Source organism: Haliaeetus albicilla, chromosome 16 (genome assembly GCF_947461875.1).
Source record: "Haliaeetus albicilla chromosome 16, bHalAlb1.1, whole genome shotgun sequence".
In the NCBI taxonomy this organism is placed as follows: domain Eukaryota; kingdom Metazoa; phylum Chordata; class Aves; order Accipitriformes; family Accipitridae; genus Haliaeetus; species Haliaeetus albicilla.
The window spans coordinates 22,654,373-22,675,063 of NC_091498.1; the positions used below are offsets into that span (position 1 = coordinate 22,654,373).

Below are 20,691 nucleotides of genomic sequence, written 5' to 3' on the forward strand. Positions count from 1 at the left end.
GACTAACGGCCCCTCCCGCCCCGCCGCCGCGCGCGCACGCGCGCCCCCCCTCCACCCATCAGCCCCTCCCGCGGCCGCGGGGCGGGATCGAAACTCCCAGCCGCCTCCCCGATTGGCTCCCACTCCAGGGGCGCCCGGGGATTAGCCGCCGTTCAGGAGGGCGGGCGTTGCCCGCTCGCCGGCCGGCCATTGGGCAAGGCCGGCGGGGAACCGCTCTCCCGTTGGCGGGCGGGCGCGTCCGGTCCGGGGCCGGAGGAGGGTGCCATTGGCTGGAAAGTAGGTTAGTGGTGCGCCGTTGGGTGGCAAGCCAGGCGGAAAGTAGGTCAGGGACGGGGGCTGCCTGCGCCGGGCGCCGCTCCGGGCGTGCAGCGCGTTGCTGAGGGACGGCGACCCCCGCCCACGCGGGGCAGCGGCGCGGCGAGGGGGCGCGCGGAGCTCGCGGTGAGCCGTTAACGGGCGGTGGGCGACCGGCGGGGGCGGGGTGTGTGTGTGTGGGGGGGCGCTAACGGGCGGCGGGCTGTGGGGTGAGGGCGCTCCGCGTCCCCGGCTGAGGAGACGGCGTCTCCCCCCGGAGGGCGAGGGGAGGCCGGTGAGGGGCCGGCGCTGCCTCCTCCGGCAGGCCGTGGGAAGCTGCCTGCCCCGGGGAGGGGTCGGGGGCTGCGGCTTCCCCGGCGGGAGGGGGCCGGACCGGGAGATGGGGGGGACGGTGGGACCCCCCGCGCCCCCCAGCGCCCGCGGCGTCGGTGCCGGGCTGTGCCCCTCGCAGCGGACGCCGGGGCGGGGAGCAGCGAACGGAGCGGCCCCGGTACGGACCGTTTCGGCGGTGTGACAGGACCCGGAGGTGACGGGGCGGACGCGAGTCGCGGCCGTTTTCGGCCGGCCCCGGGCCCGCTGCCGGCGTAGGGGCTCGTCCGGAGCCCGAGGGGAGAGCTGGGGCCGGGGGTCCTGCTGGCGGTGCCCCCTCGGCTGGGTGGAGGGGGAGGAAGGGGGCAAACCTGGGGGTCCCGGAGCTCAGTGGAGGCAGCGCCGGGCTGGTTCCTGCTGGCAGGTTTGAGTTAGCCCCCTCAGCGGTACGGGGCTGAGGTGGGTCACTGAGCAGCGATGGTGGTGCCCCTCCAACAGGAATGGGGTCCCCTCGACCTCTGTCCCGTGGCCGCTCCCTCGGGTCTTTTTTCGGTAAATCGGGTGCCTCCTGATAAAGTCTGCTTTAGGTGAGGCCCGAGGAGCACATGTATTACGCCCCAAAGCGATGGTAGTGTTTGGAAATTTCTGCGGGTTGTGGCTCTGTTGCACAGTGGCCAGTCCTGCCTTTAGGCAACGGGAGCCAACTCTCCGGTCCCACAACGGTGGGGTTCTTCGCTTCCGAACAGCGCAGCTCGGTTACCTCCTGAATGTTTTTGGTGAACCCTAGGGTCCCGAGGCAGCCCTCCCTGGTGCTGTTGCTTGTCGGGCTGTTTCTGACAGCTGTGAGTGCATCTTTGCTGTCAACAGGAGAAGGAACGTTTTTCTTCAACATTGTATGTAGAATAGTGGGAACGTTAAGGGGCTTCCCAAGATCAGGATTTTGCACTTGGGGAGGCAGGGGAATCGGTTTGCATTTTTACTTGCTGAGGTTTCCGTTACTCCAGTGCCTCAATTCTAACAGTTCTGGAAAGATTTTAGTGCCTAAAAATAATGGTGAAGAAACAAGTGCGTGCGTTTTCTTGCTTTTGAAGTAAATACGCTTGCAGCAATCTGTAAGTATTTTTTTAGTATCCGAGGTAGAAAGGGTCAATTGCAGAGAGCGAGCATCTTTTTAAACAGTTGTGAATCTAATCTCTTCACAAAAATCATTCAGTCTTTAAGTAGAATTTTTTTCAAATTGTTGGTCCTTGGAACATTCAGAACAAAACTACATTTTCTTTTATTTAGTAGGTTAGTATTAAAGCAGCTGTCCTGCCTGTTTAGTATGTCTTTTATCAAAAAGACTTTTTAAATGGGAGCAACTGATAATACACAGGCTGCAGCTAAGTTTGTAAGGGGGGAAAAAGAAAGGTTGTTTGTTTTAATTAACTATTAATACTGGCTGTCTCTGTACATGGTCTTGCAGAAGGCTGAGGTGAAAACTCTGCCCTCGAAAGAATGTATGTTTTGTATGCTCTAGGAATACGCAAATGTAAATAGCCATTTGAAATGTCAGAAGCTAGAGACCTCTCATCTGAATATTCTAAACCACAGTTGCCTATTAAGGGGAAAGTCTTTACTACTTCTGAGTTTTGTGGGTTTGCATTTCTCATGACCATTCACAGGTTTTTTTTATGCATACTTGTAGAAATGGAGTGTATAAAATAACCCAATAAAATATTGTGGTTACAGATTAGTATGCTGTTTTATCCCATGTTCTCTTGCACACTGCGCATTTCCATTGTCTGTCTGTGTGATGGTTGTGGTGTATGGTGCTGTGTAGACTCAAGATCTGTAGAAGAAGTCTGTTGGGAGACTGCCTAGACAAGAAAGAAGTGCCACAGAGAACCTAAGGATAGCTGTTTTGTTTTGTTCGTCCCTACAAGACCCTTTTCAGGGACACGGGGGTTTCAGCAAACTAACTTAGCTGTAGGTGGGATTCCACAAAGCCAGAGCTGAAGTTGGGGCCTGCTACCGTGTCACTGTCACCACCTGCTACCAAGAGACCTGCTGTATTTGGGGACCATTGCTAAGGTTGTATTAGGAGGGTGATGTTTGTAGGTGGAGTTTATTGGAGATTTTTTTTTTTCCTTCAAATACCTGCTCTCAAAGATTCTTTTTGGAAATCAGGAACAAGTGAACACTCATTGAATTTATTTAGCAGAGCTTAAAGTTACACACACACAGTTCCTTAACACTATGCAAGACTATGATGACAAAGCCAAGACCTAATGTGTTAGCTGCAGCCTGTGTGCTGCAGATGAGTTAAGACCATTTTTCACAGTGAATTGATATCAAGCACACTGGATATACCAAGAGACATGTAGCTTAATTAGTTTAGATGAGTACAGAAGCACTGTTTTCATGCTCGAATTCAATATTTTAAGCTGTTTTCAGCTCAGAGCCAATTGTCCGTGTGGTTACACTTTGAACAGGAGGTACAGGAAAACCTGAAGGAATACATTGTTGTTAAGTAAAACAAAGTGAATTTGGGGCATGCCTTAGTGACTTTATTTTTTAGTTCTGTAACTTACAAGTTTTTCATTTTTAACCTCCATCATCAGTTTTGTCCATAGTTCTGTTTTTGAAAGAGGGCAGAAAAAATAGTAAAAAGCAGCTACCTGTATCGCCAAGTATTAGAAAGCTCTCTGAAGTTAGTTGTCTTCAATAAAAGATGTCTAAAGGCATATAATATGCAAATGACTGCAAAGAGAAGCTCAAAATAAATACATATTTTTAAACTTGTGTAGCTTCCTTGTTCTTAATAAGTTTACAGAATGCAAAGAATACTTAAGGTGTCTCTGTTTAAACATGGTTTGAAACTTTCGTTTTGGGCTGCCATTATACTTGGAAAACTTCAGACTAAAATAATTGGTTTTGATAAATGTAGTAGCCGAGATGATAATGACTGGAACACAGCATCAACTTTTGCACTCAGTTGTTGAAAGCTCTGCTTGATCAGCCCATAGAAATTAGGGTCTATGTTTTGGGGGTGCTTGCAGATGCCCATAAGATGTGTTATGGGATTTTCAAAAGCGGTGAAAGAGCTTTCAGTCTAGGTCTTTCAGTCTTTTTAAGAGTTGCTGTAGATAGATTTTAGATAATGAACTAAAGTAAAGCAGATGTATACTCTGCCTGTTGTGTGTGTTTGTGTGTATATATATATGTGGTAGTCTTGCACTGCAGTAGTAAATATGTTCCAGGTTTAGTTTGATCAAATGCAAGCTGGTGACTTTTGCATACTCTTGTGGTGTTATGTAGGTGAAGCTCAAGACACTGAAACAGAACACAAAATGATGCACTTACAAAATAAGAATGCTTTTCTTTTTACGAGTTAGTGTATCAAGTTATTTAGAAAGCCTATTTAAGTTTTGTTTGCAATTTTTTTTTTATTTATTTTGTGGGAGGAAGAGATCCCAGTTGTAATTATCAATTGTTTTTATCTGTATTTAATCACTTTGAATATTGTCAGATGACCTGTGGTGTATATTTAGTTGAACTTTACATTGAATGAAGTGGATATTAAGGTGAATACCTCGCTGGCATGAGCTGCATATTGCACCTGCCTTTTTTTTACCTCAGTGTGTTGGAAAAATGCAGTAAGGCTACTTATCCAAGGCCCAGACTTCATCTCCTTGGAAACCTGATCTTTCACCAGATGTTGAGAAATGTAATTTCTGTTTTAATCCATTCTGCAGAAGAACGCAGATCAAAACAGCATCTTCAGGCTTTGTTAGTCTGGAATATTCATTAAAAAAATAGTCTGACATTTCAGTCTTTGTCCCAGAGAAGATTGATAGTTTCTGTTGCATTTGATATTATTTCAAATTTATTTTAGCTCTTGCTAGCATTCCTGTAGTGGTTGTATAGTTTAATTCAGTTCAGGAACTGGCTGATAATGTCTCCTTCATGTGTACAGTGCAGGACTGTTTGTGTTCCCTGCCCCTTCCTTGCCTGCAAGGATTCATCTGTCTTCTCTATGTTCAGGTCATTTTTTCTCCTTTGCAGCTGCAAAAAGATATTTCTTAGCCAACGCATACAGAATTTGTAACCTTTTCAGTCTCCTGCCATTTGAGAAGCTGTTATTCAATGTCTCTGATGTCAGACACACTTCTAGGTCAGCTGCTGGTGTCAGAACAACTTGTGACCCTGAGCTGAAGCCATGCTGTAGTTTAGTAGGTTGGTCTTCTGTAGGAATGGTGCCAGTAGGCTACTTATAGAGCAAGAAATACCACCGGCAGGATTTTAGAATGGTGAAATAACAAGCTATGTTTCTTGTGGTCTAAGGTGTTGACGTTCTCTACTAACTTTAAAGAAACCCATTCATACAAATATAAGCAGTTGAGGAAGACGGTTGTAGTTTCCATGTTTGTTTTGGCAGTATTTTCCTTGCAAATGTTAGTAGGCTCTATTTTCCACAGGTACAAGGCAATTTAGTGGCACCTTGTGTAAAGGAAGCAGCAAACATATTGCTAAATCCTTAACGGTCCTTACTTGGTGCGGCTGTGATGGAAATACATCTTGCAACGTGCAGTTGCTGTAACTCTGGGAAGGATATGTCTGGCAATTCCTAAGCGGTGTGTATTGGCATCATCATGTCTCTCAAATCGCTTTAATAGGAAGGCATTTCATAGTAAGTCATATATGCTTATTCAGTTGCAGCTGTTTGCCTTAATTCCTTTCTATGTCAGCTAAAAATAAATTAATGGAATCCCTGTATTTTAAAGATTGGATGTGGGCTTGATACAAGACTACTCAGAAGACTCTAAAGTTAGTCTTACCTGTTTGGGACTGATGTAGGTTTTCGAGGGAGAATGAAATAAGACTATCAGAGAACTTGGAAATTAGTATTATTCTTGATCTGAAGTTCTTTTTATCTTGGAAACTTCCTTAAAGTAGCTTTGCCTTTTCTAGTTTGTCTAACAAAAAAAGGACAAGATCAGAAAGTCTTTGGTAGAAATTGCTAAATAATGCTGTACTGCAGAATATTAATGGAGTAAAGTGAGAAGGAAAAGTTACTTCCTAGAAAAAACAGGAGAAACTAAAACTAATACGCTTTTATTGTAACTTTTTTAGAAGAATATTTTTTCTGTCTTTAAAACTATTGGTTTTCTAGTTTCCTTGAACTGGTTTGGTTGGGTTTTTTTCTTGACTTGTTATAAATGGATTTCTCTTTGTTATCTATGGATTTTTCTTGGAGTGTTATGAAATTTAAGACTTCTATTCCAATTTGAAGCAAAACTATAAAAAGTAATAAATCTTTTATCCTCTGTGTTGCATGTAGGCATTGTAGTTGTGTTGAGAGTGACAGCAAAATGGCTTTGGTTAGAGTTATACTTTTATTTTTACCCTTCACTCAAGGACCTCTGATAACTGTATTATAAATCCCCCTGATATTTTGCCTTTATGCTGCAGTTTGGCTAGATGAAATTAATTCAACGAGAGTCAGTATTAATGCTGTGCTGTCAACATACTTGAGAATATTTTTGTGTTATACTCAGGATATGGCCCAAATTCATAAATCCAGAAATTTACTTAAGTTTGACCTTAGAAGGCTCTGGTATCTAGATTTTTTTTTTTTCCTTAATGATCTGATAAAGCCTCAGAATGTTAGGCAAACTTGCTGTCCTAGATTAACATTATACTATAGTTTTAATCTATAGCCAATTTACTATGGTTTTGTGAGTTTTGAAAAGGCATCATCACCTTAATTTTTAAAATCTAAGTGGAGTTTTATGATGTTAGATGCTGTCAAAAACTTGTATTTACAGACCTTTTATTTCAATTAACAGTTTTTACATAGTATTTAATTTCTAGGGATCCTGTGTGAAATTAGGAAGTTTTAAATTATATATGTTACAACCCTTCATTCTCACAGTGCCATTTTTGGTGAAAAATCATGTGTGAAGAGAAGTATGCTTGTACCCTAGAAGTTGTGCATTAGCTTGGAAGTTTTTTATTACAAATAGTGTTGTTTCCTCCCTATTTTTTTTTAGAGTTTCTCCCAATTCTTGTATTTGAAAATATTCTGCTGCAATGACCAAACTAGCCTCTAAATATTACAGTTTATTTTAGAAACCTGTCAAGTCAGTTCAGTGGTTTCTTAGAGGGACTTGTGACATAAAAACTTTAGAGTTGCTGGAAGTGCTCTCTAATAGTTAAATAATAATCTGTTTGAAATGTTGTCAAATTCTTGCTATGCACTTTGGGTCCAAATTCTAGAAGTTATTTGTATTTTAGAAATACAAGGCCAGCAATTGGATATTCCTATTTTTAATAGGAAGAGAGAAATAAGAGCAATGAGTTTATGCAAGTTTGGGTTTATGCTGGAATTTTCTGTTTCACCTCTGTTAGAAATGCTTTTATATAAACATTTTTTTCCCACATCCGAGACATGTGCAACTTGGTGAGCTTGTCTGGCTGGAGAACAGCCTGAAGAAAGATGGGTTTTTCCCTATTATAGCATTTAAAAATCCAGTTCAGTCTGTTTAAGATATCCCAGCTGGCAATAGAGAGTCTTCAATTACTGTACTTGGCATTATGTGTTGAATGAAGTAATTCCTATCCTAATTTATCTGCCTTGACCATGAAACTCTTCCATAGCAAATGTCTGCTTTATTTTCTTAGCTGGAGTAGCTCTTTGTTCGTTCTACTGTAACGTTTTTGTCATCATCAAGAATAAGATGGGGGTGGGGAGGAATAGAGGAGAACATTACAGCAGTTGGCTGTTGGAGAAACTGGTGTTCCTACGTTCCCGTTCGCAGCAGAGATTATCAACTAACCAGCTCAGAGCAAATTTTAACAATTGTATATGGCTGTTGCCACCATGCAAGTTTTCTGACTGTGTCCTTTATATATAATGTTCCTCCCAAGAATTCTAGTCTGACTGATGAATTTTTGCAGACTTTCAAGCACCTGTGTGGGAAATCCCACTTTTCAGGGCAGTGTCACCAGGGCTATGCTCAGGTACTTGGACAGGACAAAAAGCAAAAACCCATGGCCAAAAAGAATTCTCTGGTTTTGGTGCCCAGCAGTTTGTCCTATAGTGACACTTGACACCTTTGCAACATCCATTGACAGTTGGATGAATTTGGACAGTAGTTTTGATGATCATTTGAGCTGGATTGCTATGGACAATGTAGCCCCATCAACACTCCAACTCCTTCCTGGCTAACCATTTCCATCCATGTATCCTGTCCCTCTGCTCCCTGGTGGAATATGCGTTTGGGCAAAGGTACTGGACTGGGGAATCTGCTGTGGCTCAAGGATAACTTTTTTCCCCCAGAGACTGATTGGAGATTACTCAGTCCACTGATACCATACAACTTGTGGCTTCATAAAGATTTCTGCTTTTGTAGGTTAGGAAACGGCACAACTCACGAAATGAGTAGTTCTGAAGGAGAGGCGGGAGAGGCAGTAAGTGTGAAGAGTGCTGTTTTAAATATGTTACGCTGCAGCCTTGACATTGAAGAAGAGGATTTATGGCCAAATATGTTTGGATTAAGCTGTGTTGCATCATTTCTTTCATAAATCTACATAAAAATTTGATTTAAAAATTGGTTTTGATACTGATATCCAGAAGACAGAAAAATAAGCAACTTTTTACTTTCATCTCTGGAGTTGTACAGTGGAGCTTTTCACTATTTATTGTGCCGTTTTTTAAAAATTGTTTTTCATAACAAGAAAGAAGTAACTCAGCTAGACCTCTGACTCTTTTCCCTTTCCCCTTACTGGCCCATGTGCTTCTGAGTTTCCAGATGAACAAATATAGAAGTGTTTCAGATACGCAAATCTCGGAGGAGCTCATTCGCCACGATCACCTGACTCTACCGGAGCTGAACACTTACACATCCAAGTTGTTGTCAAACTGATAATTTATCTAAAAATGGCAGACACCCAGCAGTGTCTCCAGTTAGGCTTGCCAGGAAATCTGGAGGAAATGGAATATAGGAAAGAGACTGAAAGGAAGAAGATTTTCTTTTCCATCAAGACAATCCATTGTTTGGACTTCGGTCCACTAATTGTGCACACCTCTGCTCCCTATTTGGAAGGGGAGCTGCCTGTTAAAAAAAAAAAAAAAAAATCTTGAATTGCTGTTTAAGAATTATTCTCTAACTTGGCATAAATCTCATCTTGCTGTCAGTTTGTCCACATATTGTTTTCTGGAAGCAAAACTCTCTAAAACCTACTTGGGCCTTGCTTTAGAGAAATACTGGCACCTTAGCTTGTTCTTGATGTTCTTATCAAATAGCCATTCAGGAGAATTGTCCTTGTGTTCAGTGACATGACAATCTGTTTTCTGTATGGCTGTGATGTATGCTTTTTAAAAAGATTTACTAAAAATTTTGAACTTTATTTGGAATATAAATGGAAGGGAAGAAAAGATTTAAGTCAGCAGATAACAGGAGAATCTGTGCCTTCTACTTAAAATGAATTCATGACATTTTTTTTTCCCTAGAGCATGTGAACACTAGTACGGACCAAATAGTTGCACGTCTCAGAAAAAGGCAGGACAAAAAACCCTTCCATGTAACAGAAAAGCGAGGAAAAAGTGCCTATTGGTATCTCATTAGAGACCTACATAGCATTGTAGCATATTGATGATCTTTTGTCTCTTGGTGAACTTACCATTATTCAACCTTACAAGACTTTTGACATTCTTTTAAATGCTTAAGTTAGTCTAGAAGAGTTCCAGGTGCTTTTTAGGCAAAATTAATGTGCCCTTTAGAACAGGATTTGCTCAGGCAAGTAGTTAAGCCTCCATGGATTCATTCACGGTGTGCTGTAAAACTTGTGTAATCTACTTCCTTTGGCATGGTTTTCAGATGCATACTTATTTTTTGAAAAAAATATGTTGTCAGTCATCTGACTTGTTGTCTAGTTTTAGGATATTTCTGTGGCTTGCTAGATCCCTGTAGTCCTAAACATACTGGAATGATGGTGTCCCTTGACAAACCTGGAAGAGTACTGGTTTCTGTTATTTCTAATTAAACCTATTTTTCCATTTTTCTGCTTAATTTTGTTTGGTGACTTTGGAAAACCTGGTAAGTGGTCTCTTAACCGGTCTCTGCCTTTATTGACACACCAAAAAAAAAAAAAAAAATTTTTTTTCCCCCCCTTAAAGTTGCCTGTGTGGCTTTTTGTTATCCTTTCGTCTCAGTTCTGTGAGTGCTCTGTTAGCTTTTTTTGGTGTGTGTATTTTGTGATGGTGATCTTTTGGAACGATGCTGTGTTGGCAGCCAGGGCAGAGAATATCGGTGTAAGTTCTCAGGTTTGTCTATAGGAGTGGCTGGTGAGTGGATTTCAGAGACTTTCAGGAGCAGAAAAAGGAACTTCCATGGCCTTCCAACACCTGGAAGAATCTTGATGGACTAGCAGGTTTCTACTTGAAGAATATTAGGGATAAATACAGTTAACTTTAATTGCCCTTTCTAGCGAACTTAGTTCTGTGTTGTAGTGAAGGACCATAGTTTTCCACCTTCAGATACAACACAGCATATCCCCTTTAACTCCTCCCTATGATGTAATTTGGCTGAGTCTTTGGCAACAGCATGTAAGCTTCTCTTCAATCGTTCTTTACGGTGTAGTTCTGTATTTTCCACGCATCCTTCCAAAAGTGTACTCATCAGAATCATTTCCACGTGTGAGCTAATCATTGTCTTCCACTCTTAAAAGGGGTGATCAGTTAGTTCCTGCTGGCTTCCTGTATTGCTGTGCTCTGCTTATCTTGATAGTATTCACATTCCTACTTCTCAGTCTGTAAACATCAGTCATCTCAGTACAATTATGTTTTGATGTTTTTATGTGCCGCTCTAATATAGAACAATGTTTCTTAAACCTAACTTATCTGGATGTTGAGTAGCGTTCATACGGGTTCTTCTTGACTGTGCTCCTATGTATTGGAGATAGATTTAACTTCAGCGTGGATAGAAGAGCCTTCTATAAAAGGAGTAAATTTATTCAAAATGGCAGCTCACTAACAAAATAAATACCACTTTTCAGACTGTTTCTTGAATACTTCTATTACACTGGAGGTTTTGTAGGCTTATTCTTGCTGTAATATCCCTATAGAAGTTAACCCGTCTGTTCTTATGTTCAGGTGTGCATTTGCTAGGTAAGTTGTATGTATGCTTACTGTTGAGCTCATCATCTCTCCCCCTACTTTGTACAATGCTGGTACTTGTTTGACTCCCTGAATCACCTTACCGTGATCTACTCAGGCTTGTAGCTTTTGTAAAAAATTTTTTTTGGCAGGATTAGTTTTAATCTATTTTGGATCTCCAAACAGTTCACTGTGGGGTTAGGTAAGCATCCGTGCTATATGGGAGTACACACCTGAAAGATGAAGCTAGGAGGTTAACAGCTCTTGCGATCACACTTCAGTTGCAAATCTAAATGTTTAACCCTTTATAACTTCTCAACTGATAAAAAAAAAAGTAAGAATTCTGTCACATGAATCTCCCAAAGAGAGGTCTGCACTGCACTGTAAAAATCCACATATACCTATATTAAATAAAATAGCTAACTGATTCATACAGTTATTGTTTGTGATCTAAGCAAGGATTAGTCAGTAGCATTGTTTCTGGCAATTTCCACTTGGCTTTGTCCCTGATGTTACGCCAGTTAGGATCTGTATCAATTATATGATGGCAGAAGAGACTCTTACTGGTGAGAGAGCCAAGTGGTGCAGGTTGTTCTATTTAGTTATCACTCCAACAGTCTATGTTGCTTGATAAGATCTTGCTTAAGGAATATACATGCCATTTCTAACTAGCTGCCAAATAGTTGTATCTGTGTATCACACTTAAGGTGAAGGTTTGAAGTGACTGAGGGTGGGAGGACTTTACTGACTGGCAGTTCCCAGTGCAGCGTTACGGAGAAGTAGACAAATGAATTTTTGGCTTGGTAAACAAGGATATCAAGCTGCAGTCAAAGGTAGTTTGATCTATGTATGATGTTAATTATGTCATAACTTTAATACTTTCCTGGACTTCATAAAGTGTTTATAGAAAAATGAAGAGTTCAAGGAATGAACTGTGTTTTGCAAACATAATCTTAGAGCATGAGATCAAAGAAATGCAACTAAACTTAGTTAAAGGAGGGAAAAGCAATTCACTGGAATCATCCTGCAGTTAATGGCCTGATAAGGTTACCTGGTAGAATAAAATGAATGAGGTTTAGTAGCTGGTAGGTGACCTATTCAAATTCAGACTAGAAAAGTGGGAAGTTTTGAACAAGAGGAACTAAGCTTTGGAACAGAAAAGGTAGGAGGAGGGTAATAGATTCTTGCAACATACCAGTTCATCCAGGATATCTTTCTAAAATAAACTTTGGCCTGAATTACAGCATATCAGTTTGTTGTATAAAATAGTAGATGAGGTTGCCTCCTATTGCAGAGGAGATCAGAATACATGGTCGTACAAGGGAACAAATCTGAATGAACCTGCTGTTGGTGTTAAGATAAAACTAACGTACTTATCTCTGTGCTACTACGTGCTTGAGTAGAAGGAAGCTGAAGGGCATACAGCTTTAACTGGTCTGTGAAGGAGAGGGAGCCAGGCCAGAAAGACTTGTAGCAGAGGGGAGGGCACCATCCATAAAGAGTCTTGCAACCTTTCTTCAAGTTAAAAGGTTAAAAATACTACTGGGGATTCTCATATTGCTATTCTGTAAGGCATAGATAAAATGTAATATCTAAGAGTTTTGTTCAGCAATGCTAAAAAGCTAAGCAAACCTTGCCGTTGGTCTTTAATCTTACTAATTAAAGGGAGCAGAATACAACACTTCTTTATTTTGAAATAAGACTATCAAGTTTCAATACCAATGATTTGTATAAGAACAAAATTTCAAGTGCTGATACTTGATGGAGTCAAAAGGAGGAGAAAAGCCTGAGGAGTTGATATTCATATTCAGGAAAACAAAGATGTGGTGATTTAACATGAAGATAATGAAGGGACATTTATATTTGCTAGTTAAGTTACTCAAGGTAAATATTTTCTGTTTAGTCAGTTACTTCAGAATTTATTAAATATAAACTTAAGCTTGTACCTCTAGGGACAAAGAATAAATTCAACACACATGGAAGAGGAGACAGAACCCGTGAAGACAGCTGAAGGGGCTTTAGCAGATATCCTTAAAAAATATTTCAGTTGAGCACCAGATGAGTGACTGAGGCAAAAACACATACGAAAAGGGTATGTATTTCTCTATTAAAGTCAGGGCAAAATAGTGCATGAGACTCTAGATCATGTTCTGAAGTGAACATTGCCAAAAAATAGGACTCTGAAAAAAGCCAGAAATATTTATATCTAGTGATTAGTATATGATCCCCTGAAATATGGGATTCTTTTCTATTCTATTCTAAGCCTGTTTGTCTGGTTGGGATTTTCCCCATGTGTTATCAGTAACAGTTTCCCTACTTTGCTGGCTCCTTTGGCCTCTTTAAAAGAGAATTGTGAGCTCTACTTGATTTGAAATTTAATTTCATGCTGTAGGCAAGACTTCAGGTGAGCGGAGAACTGTGTGTATTAACTGAAGTGCTTAGCAAGGGGAAGGATGGGACTACCATTCTCAGTGTTTGAGTGGTTTGTGCCTACTGAGTTTTACACGGTTCTCTGCTCAGTGCTATTGTTTCTAGGTGCTGCATAGGAATTTAGTTGTTTAAACTGAGTTTGAAATTCCACTTACAAAAGCAGATACCTAACATATAAATCTTGTTTCCTATATTAGACTATTTTTTTCTGATAAGCTAAGCTTTTACAGTCACCTTGCTAAACTCGGTGTAATGTATACTGACTGAATTTAAATCTTCCACCTGGTGTTAAGTGATGTTATGGTGATAACTGCAGGTTAGTTGACTTAAACCAGAGGTAACCTAGAAAGGTTTTCTGAGGATGTTGTATACTTTACACTTTCACTATGGGTATTCCATGTATGTCATACCTGTAAGTAGAAGTTTTCTCTGAATACTTAGAAATTGACATAATGTTCTTTTGCTAATACAGAAAGAAGGTAAGAGTGACTGCTGCGTGCCATAACGAAGACCTGTTTCCTGTAGAGTCTTGTATCCAGCAGTGGCTGTGAGCGGCTGCCTGGTGAAGAGGAAGATTAGGGCAAGCAGGTGTCCTCTGATACTGGCCCACAGTTATTTTCAGCTCAGGGACTTCACAAGCCAGATGTGGTAGTAACCCTCAGCAGAATTCCTTTCTGTGAACTGGTCCTACCTCTTTCTTTGGAAACCACATGAACTTCTAGCATTCCTGTTATTTGGTAGAGAGTGTCTACAGCCTACCACCTCGTGTGAAGAGCTGTGTTGTTTTCACCTTTTCAGCCAAGCTTTGTTTGATGTCCCTGTGATATCTGATGGTTTTGTAGACCTTGGTCCTGTCAATTTTCTAAGCTGAAGAGTACTAGCTTACTTCATTGTTCCTTATCCAGAAGTCATTGCCTGTCTTGTTCCACTAAGTGAAACTAGAAAGTTTTCCATTTTCTAATAAATTTAATTGCTGTGGATTTGTTGGATTATAACCAAGTCGTCCTCCGTACTGTTCAGGAGCTGTAAATAATTACGAGCATTTGTAAGTGGTAACTAAGGGACTGCATTATTAATATTTGGCACAAGCCCGCTACTTGCGGAAATAAGATCATCTAAACCTACTTAAACTTTTTGTGGAGGAACGTGAACTGTCTAGTGATCCTTCCTAGGTCCTTGGGGATCGGAGTGCGTAGGTCATGGAATGTTCTCTTTTGGACTAAAACAATGGGTTGGAAAAACTTCTGCTTGTAACTGTTATTCAGATGTCTCTTTGCTCTGTATTGCATCCCCTCTTCATCTGGAGGAGGAGGGGGGTGTTGCATGGGTGGGTCTTTGATCCAAGCAAAATCAGTCATAAAAAAAAATAAAAATGCAGCCTTCAGTTTTACCAAGAGTCCTTCTGTGGTGTGTGTGGCTGTGTTTTGTTGTGATTTTTTTTCTGAACAAGTTTTCTTTCTCTTTTGCCCGTGTTTGGTGTTGGCAGGGTTCTTTTAATATGTGCTTTTTTTTGGTTTTGGGTTGGGTTTTTTTGTGGATGACACACTGTTCTTCCCCACTTGCTGTGTTTTCTTTCCTTTTTTTTTTTTTTTTTTTTTGTAACAGTTGAGATGTCTGCATGGCATAAGGACCCTATTAAGTGAATTGCTGGTGTTTCCTGATCATTCCTCTGCATTTATTAAGGGCTGTCATGATTTGGTAATGTAAGTCTTTGTTCTAAATACAACAGCAATTTTAAAACACTTTTTCAGTTTCAGTTGTAACATGAAGGTACACATTCAAACTTGACAGTTGATTTAAATTAGAAATCATAGATTTAAAAGCCTGTCTGGAAAAATGCAAGTCTGAGGCTTGCATCCAGATGTGTCTCTGGCAGCTGAATGTCACAGGTTTAGAAATTTGGTGGTTCTCAACATTAGCGTTAATGTATGCACAAAAAAGCACAAAAAGGGAGTATGTTTTATCAGCCGTTTCTGTAAAAGGCTTTCCTGTTGCTGTAGGCCTTTCTCAAGAAAATAAAGCGTATACTCCCACCGAAGTAATGAATACAGAGTGGATGGGAATGTTCCTCTCCTGTGCCTATATATTCATAACTTGTCATTCACAAAGAACAAACTCCTGAGCAGAGAAAAATGTCACAGTGCAGGTACGGATCAGTAGAAAGGTTTCACCACACTTTGCCGTGCTCAAACCATGTGGGGATTTGCATGTTGAAAACAAATCCTGCTGGAGTGCTGTGAATAAGCTGGAAGTGCAGTTACAGGATGTAACGAGGGCATTTTAACCACTTACTGCTGTTGAAAGGGTGAGTTCTGCCCCTTTCAATCTTTGGGTATGTCTCGCTCTCTTGCTTTGTGCTGGTTCTGGGTATCATCTGACCTTTCAGTAAGATGTGTGAGTTTGCTAACCCCCCAGAAGACACTGCTTTCTGTCAAGTTGTTATTATTATTCAGCCTGATGAGCAGATGGATTCGACACACTGTGCAGACAGGCTCTGGGGACTGTATAAAGTCTGTGCTAGAAAGGAAATCTGAGGGAAGAGTGACAAGGAAGAGAAGAAAAAAGGGAGTGAAGCCATCCATTTGATGGCACTAGGATGTTATGTCAGCTGTTCTGTGGAACTTTGCTGTGTGGTTTTCAACAGTATCTCATGCTTATCCTGAGCTAGATAAATACTTTTTCCAAGCCATATAGCTGTTACTGAGGTACTTACCACTCTGGACATGAATGTGAAAGACGGGAAGTATTCTGCATGGTTTCTCCCTAAGTTATCACTTGATTTGCTCCACCAGGTCTTACTCTGAATGCTGTGATTTACAAAGTCTCAGAAGCAAAAATTTCCTAGGTACTGGCTTTAGGAAAGTGTACATTGTAGGGTATTTGGGACACACCTTGGAGATGTGTCACATTGCACAGTTTATCCAAGTAAGAGAGAAGGAAACATAAAAAGTAGCTAGCGCTGCGGCAGAAGATGCCTAGAGTATGTCACTCATGCATTCAGTATAAGGTATGGTGACACATCTAACTTTACTTTTAATGTCCTGTTAAAGGACTTCTTTTAGTTGTCATTTTGGTTTCACAGTCACTTGAAACTGGTGCAAGTATGATGTGAGACTGGAAGAAGCTGTCCTGCAGTCATGGGTGCCTTGTCCTGTAGCAGTACTAAGCACCGCTGTTGGTTGTGTGCTGAATGGGTAGTCTTCAGCTATAGCAATTCTGCTCATAAGGCACTGTATCAATATTAGTGCTGGCCCTAGGGGGGTGCTGGGAACTTGCCCTACTTCTCAGTGTTTGCTCTTGCTGCGGTTCCTAACTGCTTTATGTGAACCTCTCTGAAGAGCAGAGTATTGGATAATGCCACAGTATGAGCTGTCATAATTCTGAAATGCGGCCTTTCTCAGTGTTAGCAGCATGTCGCTCATTTAAAAAACAGGATTTCAGTAATGGGGGAAGTTATTATTTCTGAAGCATTAAACAAGACTGAATGGCATGCGTATCTTTTTTTGATGTTTGTGTCTTTGCATGTTTTACAGAAAACATGCAAGTGCTAAATTGTCGAAGTGTCTCAGTTTTCGCTAGTTTGATTTGGATTTAACTGGCAAATAGTGTGACTTCAGGAAACCAAACTGCTGACCTTATTTATGTTAGTGTTTATTATTGCTCCACATATCAAAGGGACTCTGGATGCAGAGACAGGTGGCTGAGGCTATTTGCATGAGTGTGTGTGTGGAGGGGTTATTTTCTTAAAAATGGAAATTTGTAAATAATTTCAAGTTGTAAATTTCTCCATTTCCATATGTAAACTTTGTTAACACATACAGTAGCTATGCCATCATTGTATGTTCTTCTGCAGCTTTTTTCTGCAGCTTTTTTTTTTTAGCAGACTACCTACTCATATAGTTAACAAAAAGCTGTGATGCCTTCCTATCCAAAAGCCAGTGGTATAGTGGGAGAACAAAAATTAAGTTGAGCCTCTAATACAGTACTGAGATAGTCTGAAGGAAGAAATATTGATGTTCATATGGATGTGATGCATATGTGTTTGACAGCTGATTCTGTGTCAAGTCCAAAACAGCTTTTAAGAAACCAGTGGGGAAAAATGAACCTGTCGGGGATATGTGTGCTAAGAGGAAACAGTAGAGAGGCAGCTGGGTGGGGAATACCCCAGCTTGGTTCCAGGCAAGCTGAGAATATCTTCCTTTTCCCAAGGCTTACTTTAGGATCAAGGGGAAACTGACAGCCTCTTGGCTTTTCTTTGTCAGGCTGGCAGAGTGCTGAGAGCAGGGACGGCTTCTTCCAGCCAGGGATGGAATTTAGCAGGACTGGAGGGAGTGTTGCAAATGCTGGAAATGAAAGTATAAGGTATAAATACAACCACCTGTGTCTACACTCCTTTGTGTGATATTTTTGCCCTTATTGTTTCTATGCTTTGTTCTTGAAGATACAAAGTCTTTAGTTGTAGTTTGTTTGGCAGTAGATCTCTGAATGAAAGGTCTCACACATGCCAAATGCATTCGGGTTTGTTGCAGTAATAATGCAACTAGAAAACAGAATCAACTGTATGTCTAACAATATTTGGACCAGGCGATTCAACTGAAAGGAGAATGCAGGAAACTACATTTGTCACCTTAATAAATGCACTTCAGAGACTAAAAGAAGTGTGTAGTGGTTCAACCTATTAAACTGAAAAATGGCTAACATTCCTGAATACATAAACTTTAAAAGTCAAGTGAGGAAATATTACTTAGGTAATATTAGTCATGCCAGAGCTTGAATGTATTGTCTAGTTTTGATGCCTACAATGCTCTAGTATGAGGAGGGGAGAAGAAAGTGAAAACCTGACAAAAGCATAGAAGGATTTGGTGACTGGAAGCTGGGGTAACTAATGGAGTACTAAAATAGTGCTTTACCAGTGAGAAGAGTGGATTGAGTTAAAGCTTGTTCTCACATGAAATCTTTTAAATCGAGACATCCTACTGCAAGTTATATTAAAGCACAAGCAGTAGTTATAAGCTTGAGGAAGAAATCCTAGAATGGGTTCCGTGGTGTGCCAAATCACTGATCAGACTGGGTAAGTATTAGAGTGTGATCTGACGTACAGCTTCTACCTTTGAAGTAAATGAGGAGGTGTTTTGCTAGACTGGTATTTCATATAGATACCTTTTAGAAGACACATTTCTTAGAACGTGAGAGGATTTTGCCTTTGCCATTGAAAGACAACTTTAGAGATCATGAACTACAGGAAGAATATTTGCCAAATTGTGAGGCTACAAGAGCTTCGCTTAGCTACAGTAAGGAAATTGAACTTGCCCACAGCATATCACAGTCATAATAATACAATGAACAGTTAGGCTTTGGGACATTTATTCATAAGCTCTAAATTAGAAGATGCATATTTAACTGCATGAAACTTAACCTGTTCAGTTCGGGTAATCGAAAGGTTAAGATATCCTTAAAACTTGTATCTAAAGCATCTGTCCATTATAAACTAGTGCTCATATTTAGGAGTCAGATGAAATCTTGAAACAGAAAGCTGCATCTTTTGGGCTGCAAGAGCAAAAGGTAGGCATTCCCAGCTGTGAGTTAAAGATGCATGGATTTGTAAATTCCCACTGTTCATGTAAACATGAGGAGTGAGTTAAGTAGCTTACCTACTTGTTACCTTTTATGCTTGTCCTGCTCTGGAAATGTCAGTCCAGGTTCTGTGCAGTCCTCTAAGGGAGTAATTTCTAATTTTCCAAAAATTTTTGCTTTGAAGTTGACTCTACAGTGCAGCACAAGATAAGACATCTTATTTTGTTGACAGATCAGAAGCAATGTGTACAACTTGGGAGGCTTCACAGAACCACTGCCTCCTCAATTGAGAGGGTTTTGTTGTTTTGTGGTTTTGGGTTTTTTTTCCTTTTTGTTTTTGTTGTGGGTTTTTTTAAGGTTTCTGATCAAAGCATGCTGGAAGTACATAAGCTACTAAAGAAGTCAACAATAACTTTGGTTAGGTTTTTACTTAAAGCATATTAATGCTGGATAAGTGATTTATACACGATAGGATGGATTTCCCTCTGTTTTTCATACCCCCCCCTCGCTCCCTCCACCCGCCCTCTGAATCCCTTGGATGGCTTAGGATTGACAGACGAACAAGGATTGCCTTCAGTGGTTGTGAAACAGTACCTCCTTCACACGTTGGAGGCTGGATCTGGCTTGGAAGCTCAGTTTGAGAATTTCACCTAAGTTTGTATTTCAGTAATTTGAGGGAGTAGATTTTTTTGGTGGTTGTTGATTTTTACTTTAACTGTGTATGGGTCTGTCATTACTAAAAGAATAACTGATTCTGGTGTTAAATGAGTAGAATTAGATGTCTGGCCCAAAGCACTTGAAGTTTCTGTTGTCTATTAATTTTATATCTTCCCACCCTCCCCAATGTTGAAAATATAATACTTTGTTCCTTCCCACACATGCACAAAGTCTTCTGAAGGATTAGAATAAATGAATATTAAATACTACATCTTAACGTAGATTTTGTGAACTTACTTTACCAGCATTTAACACTGGACCCCATTTTTGACGTGAAATATAATTTTTTTGTTCTATAACTTGCAGTACAGAAATCTGGGGTGCTGTGCTGAACAAAATGTCAGTAGTGTTGTCTTAAAGTAAGTTGGTTTGGTTTGTGGGGTTTGTTTGGTTTTTAAATAATTAAAAACCAATATTGAGCTCAGTCCTTTTCCTACAAGCAGCTGTTCTCAGAATAACTGATTTTTATTCCATTTCAGTTGTATCCATTTCCAGTGAAATCAAACTGGATGTTTTTAATCAGCAGGACCTGTTGAAATAAGGCATCCAAAGGCATGAAGGAGTGTGCTAATTGAGAGTGGATCTCGCATTGATAGTTACACCTGGGTGCAATTCTCAGTGTAATTTTTCCTATTCTTTGTAGGAGATCTGCTGTTATCTTAGAGATTTCATATGACGGCTATACTTTTTTGTAAAAGCCTCCTGAAAATATCCATCTTCTTGACATTTGAGATGAAATCTGAAAATATGTTCCTAGCATACTTGTGGGGATCTCGGTGTGTCTGTAGAATGTCATAAGGCACCCAGTAAAATGTTTGCACAGCTCTGAGGCAGAGTTTGCTGATTCCTGCTCTAACTAGTGACATCTGAACTGGTTACTCTTGTTCTGGCCACTGTGGCTGAGCTTAGGAATTACTTGAGAACTGATATACCCAGCATCTAGTGATGTGAGGACCAGTACTTGTTGCTTCCAGAAGCCTGTAGAGAGGCTATAGTTTGCTTCATGTGTACATAACAGCCTTGTTTGGTAGGTGTGCTGCAGAAATCCTTTGAAACCTGGTCTTCCAAGAAAGGCTAGTCCATTTTGTTTTCTGTGTGGAAGCAGTTTTTGGAAGGCTAAGGAGTACATGTACTGAAGGATTGATTGTTGAAGTAGGCCAAGTTCCTTTGGTAAAAGCAGCACGTTAGTACTGATTTCCAAGAGT

At 40.7% G+C, this 20,691-nt stretch overlaps 1 protein-coding gene across 6 annotated transcripts in view; it reads left to right on the plus strand.

Annotated features, from left to right (window-relative positions):
• Positions 1-260: 260 nt before the first annotated feature.
• Positions 261-20,691, plus strand: part of BMAL1 (basic helix-loop-helix ARNT like 1) — a 53,167-nt gene continuing 32,736 nt past the window's right edge. For 3 of the 6 annotated variants that reach the window (XM_069803916.1, XM_069803923.1, XM_069803922.1), the window contains exon 1: positions 294-441. The gene's annotated coding sequence lies outside the window, so the exon portion shown is untranslated. The other 3 variants (XM_069803919.1, XM_069803920.1, XM_069803917.1) reach the window with 3 other exon arrangements.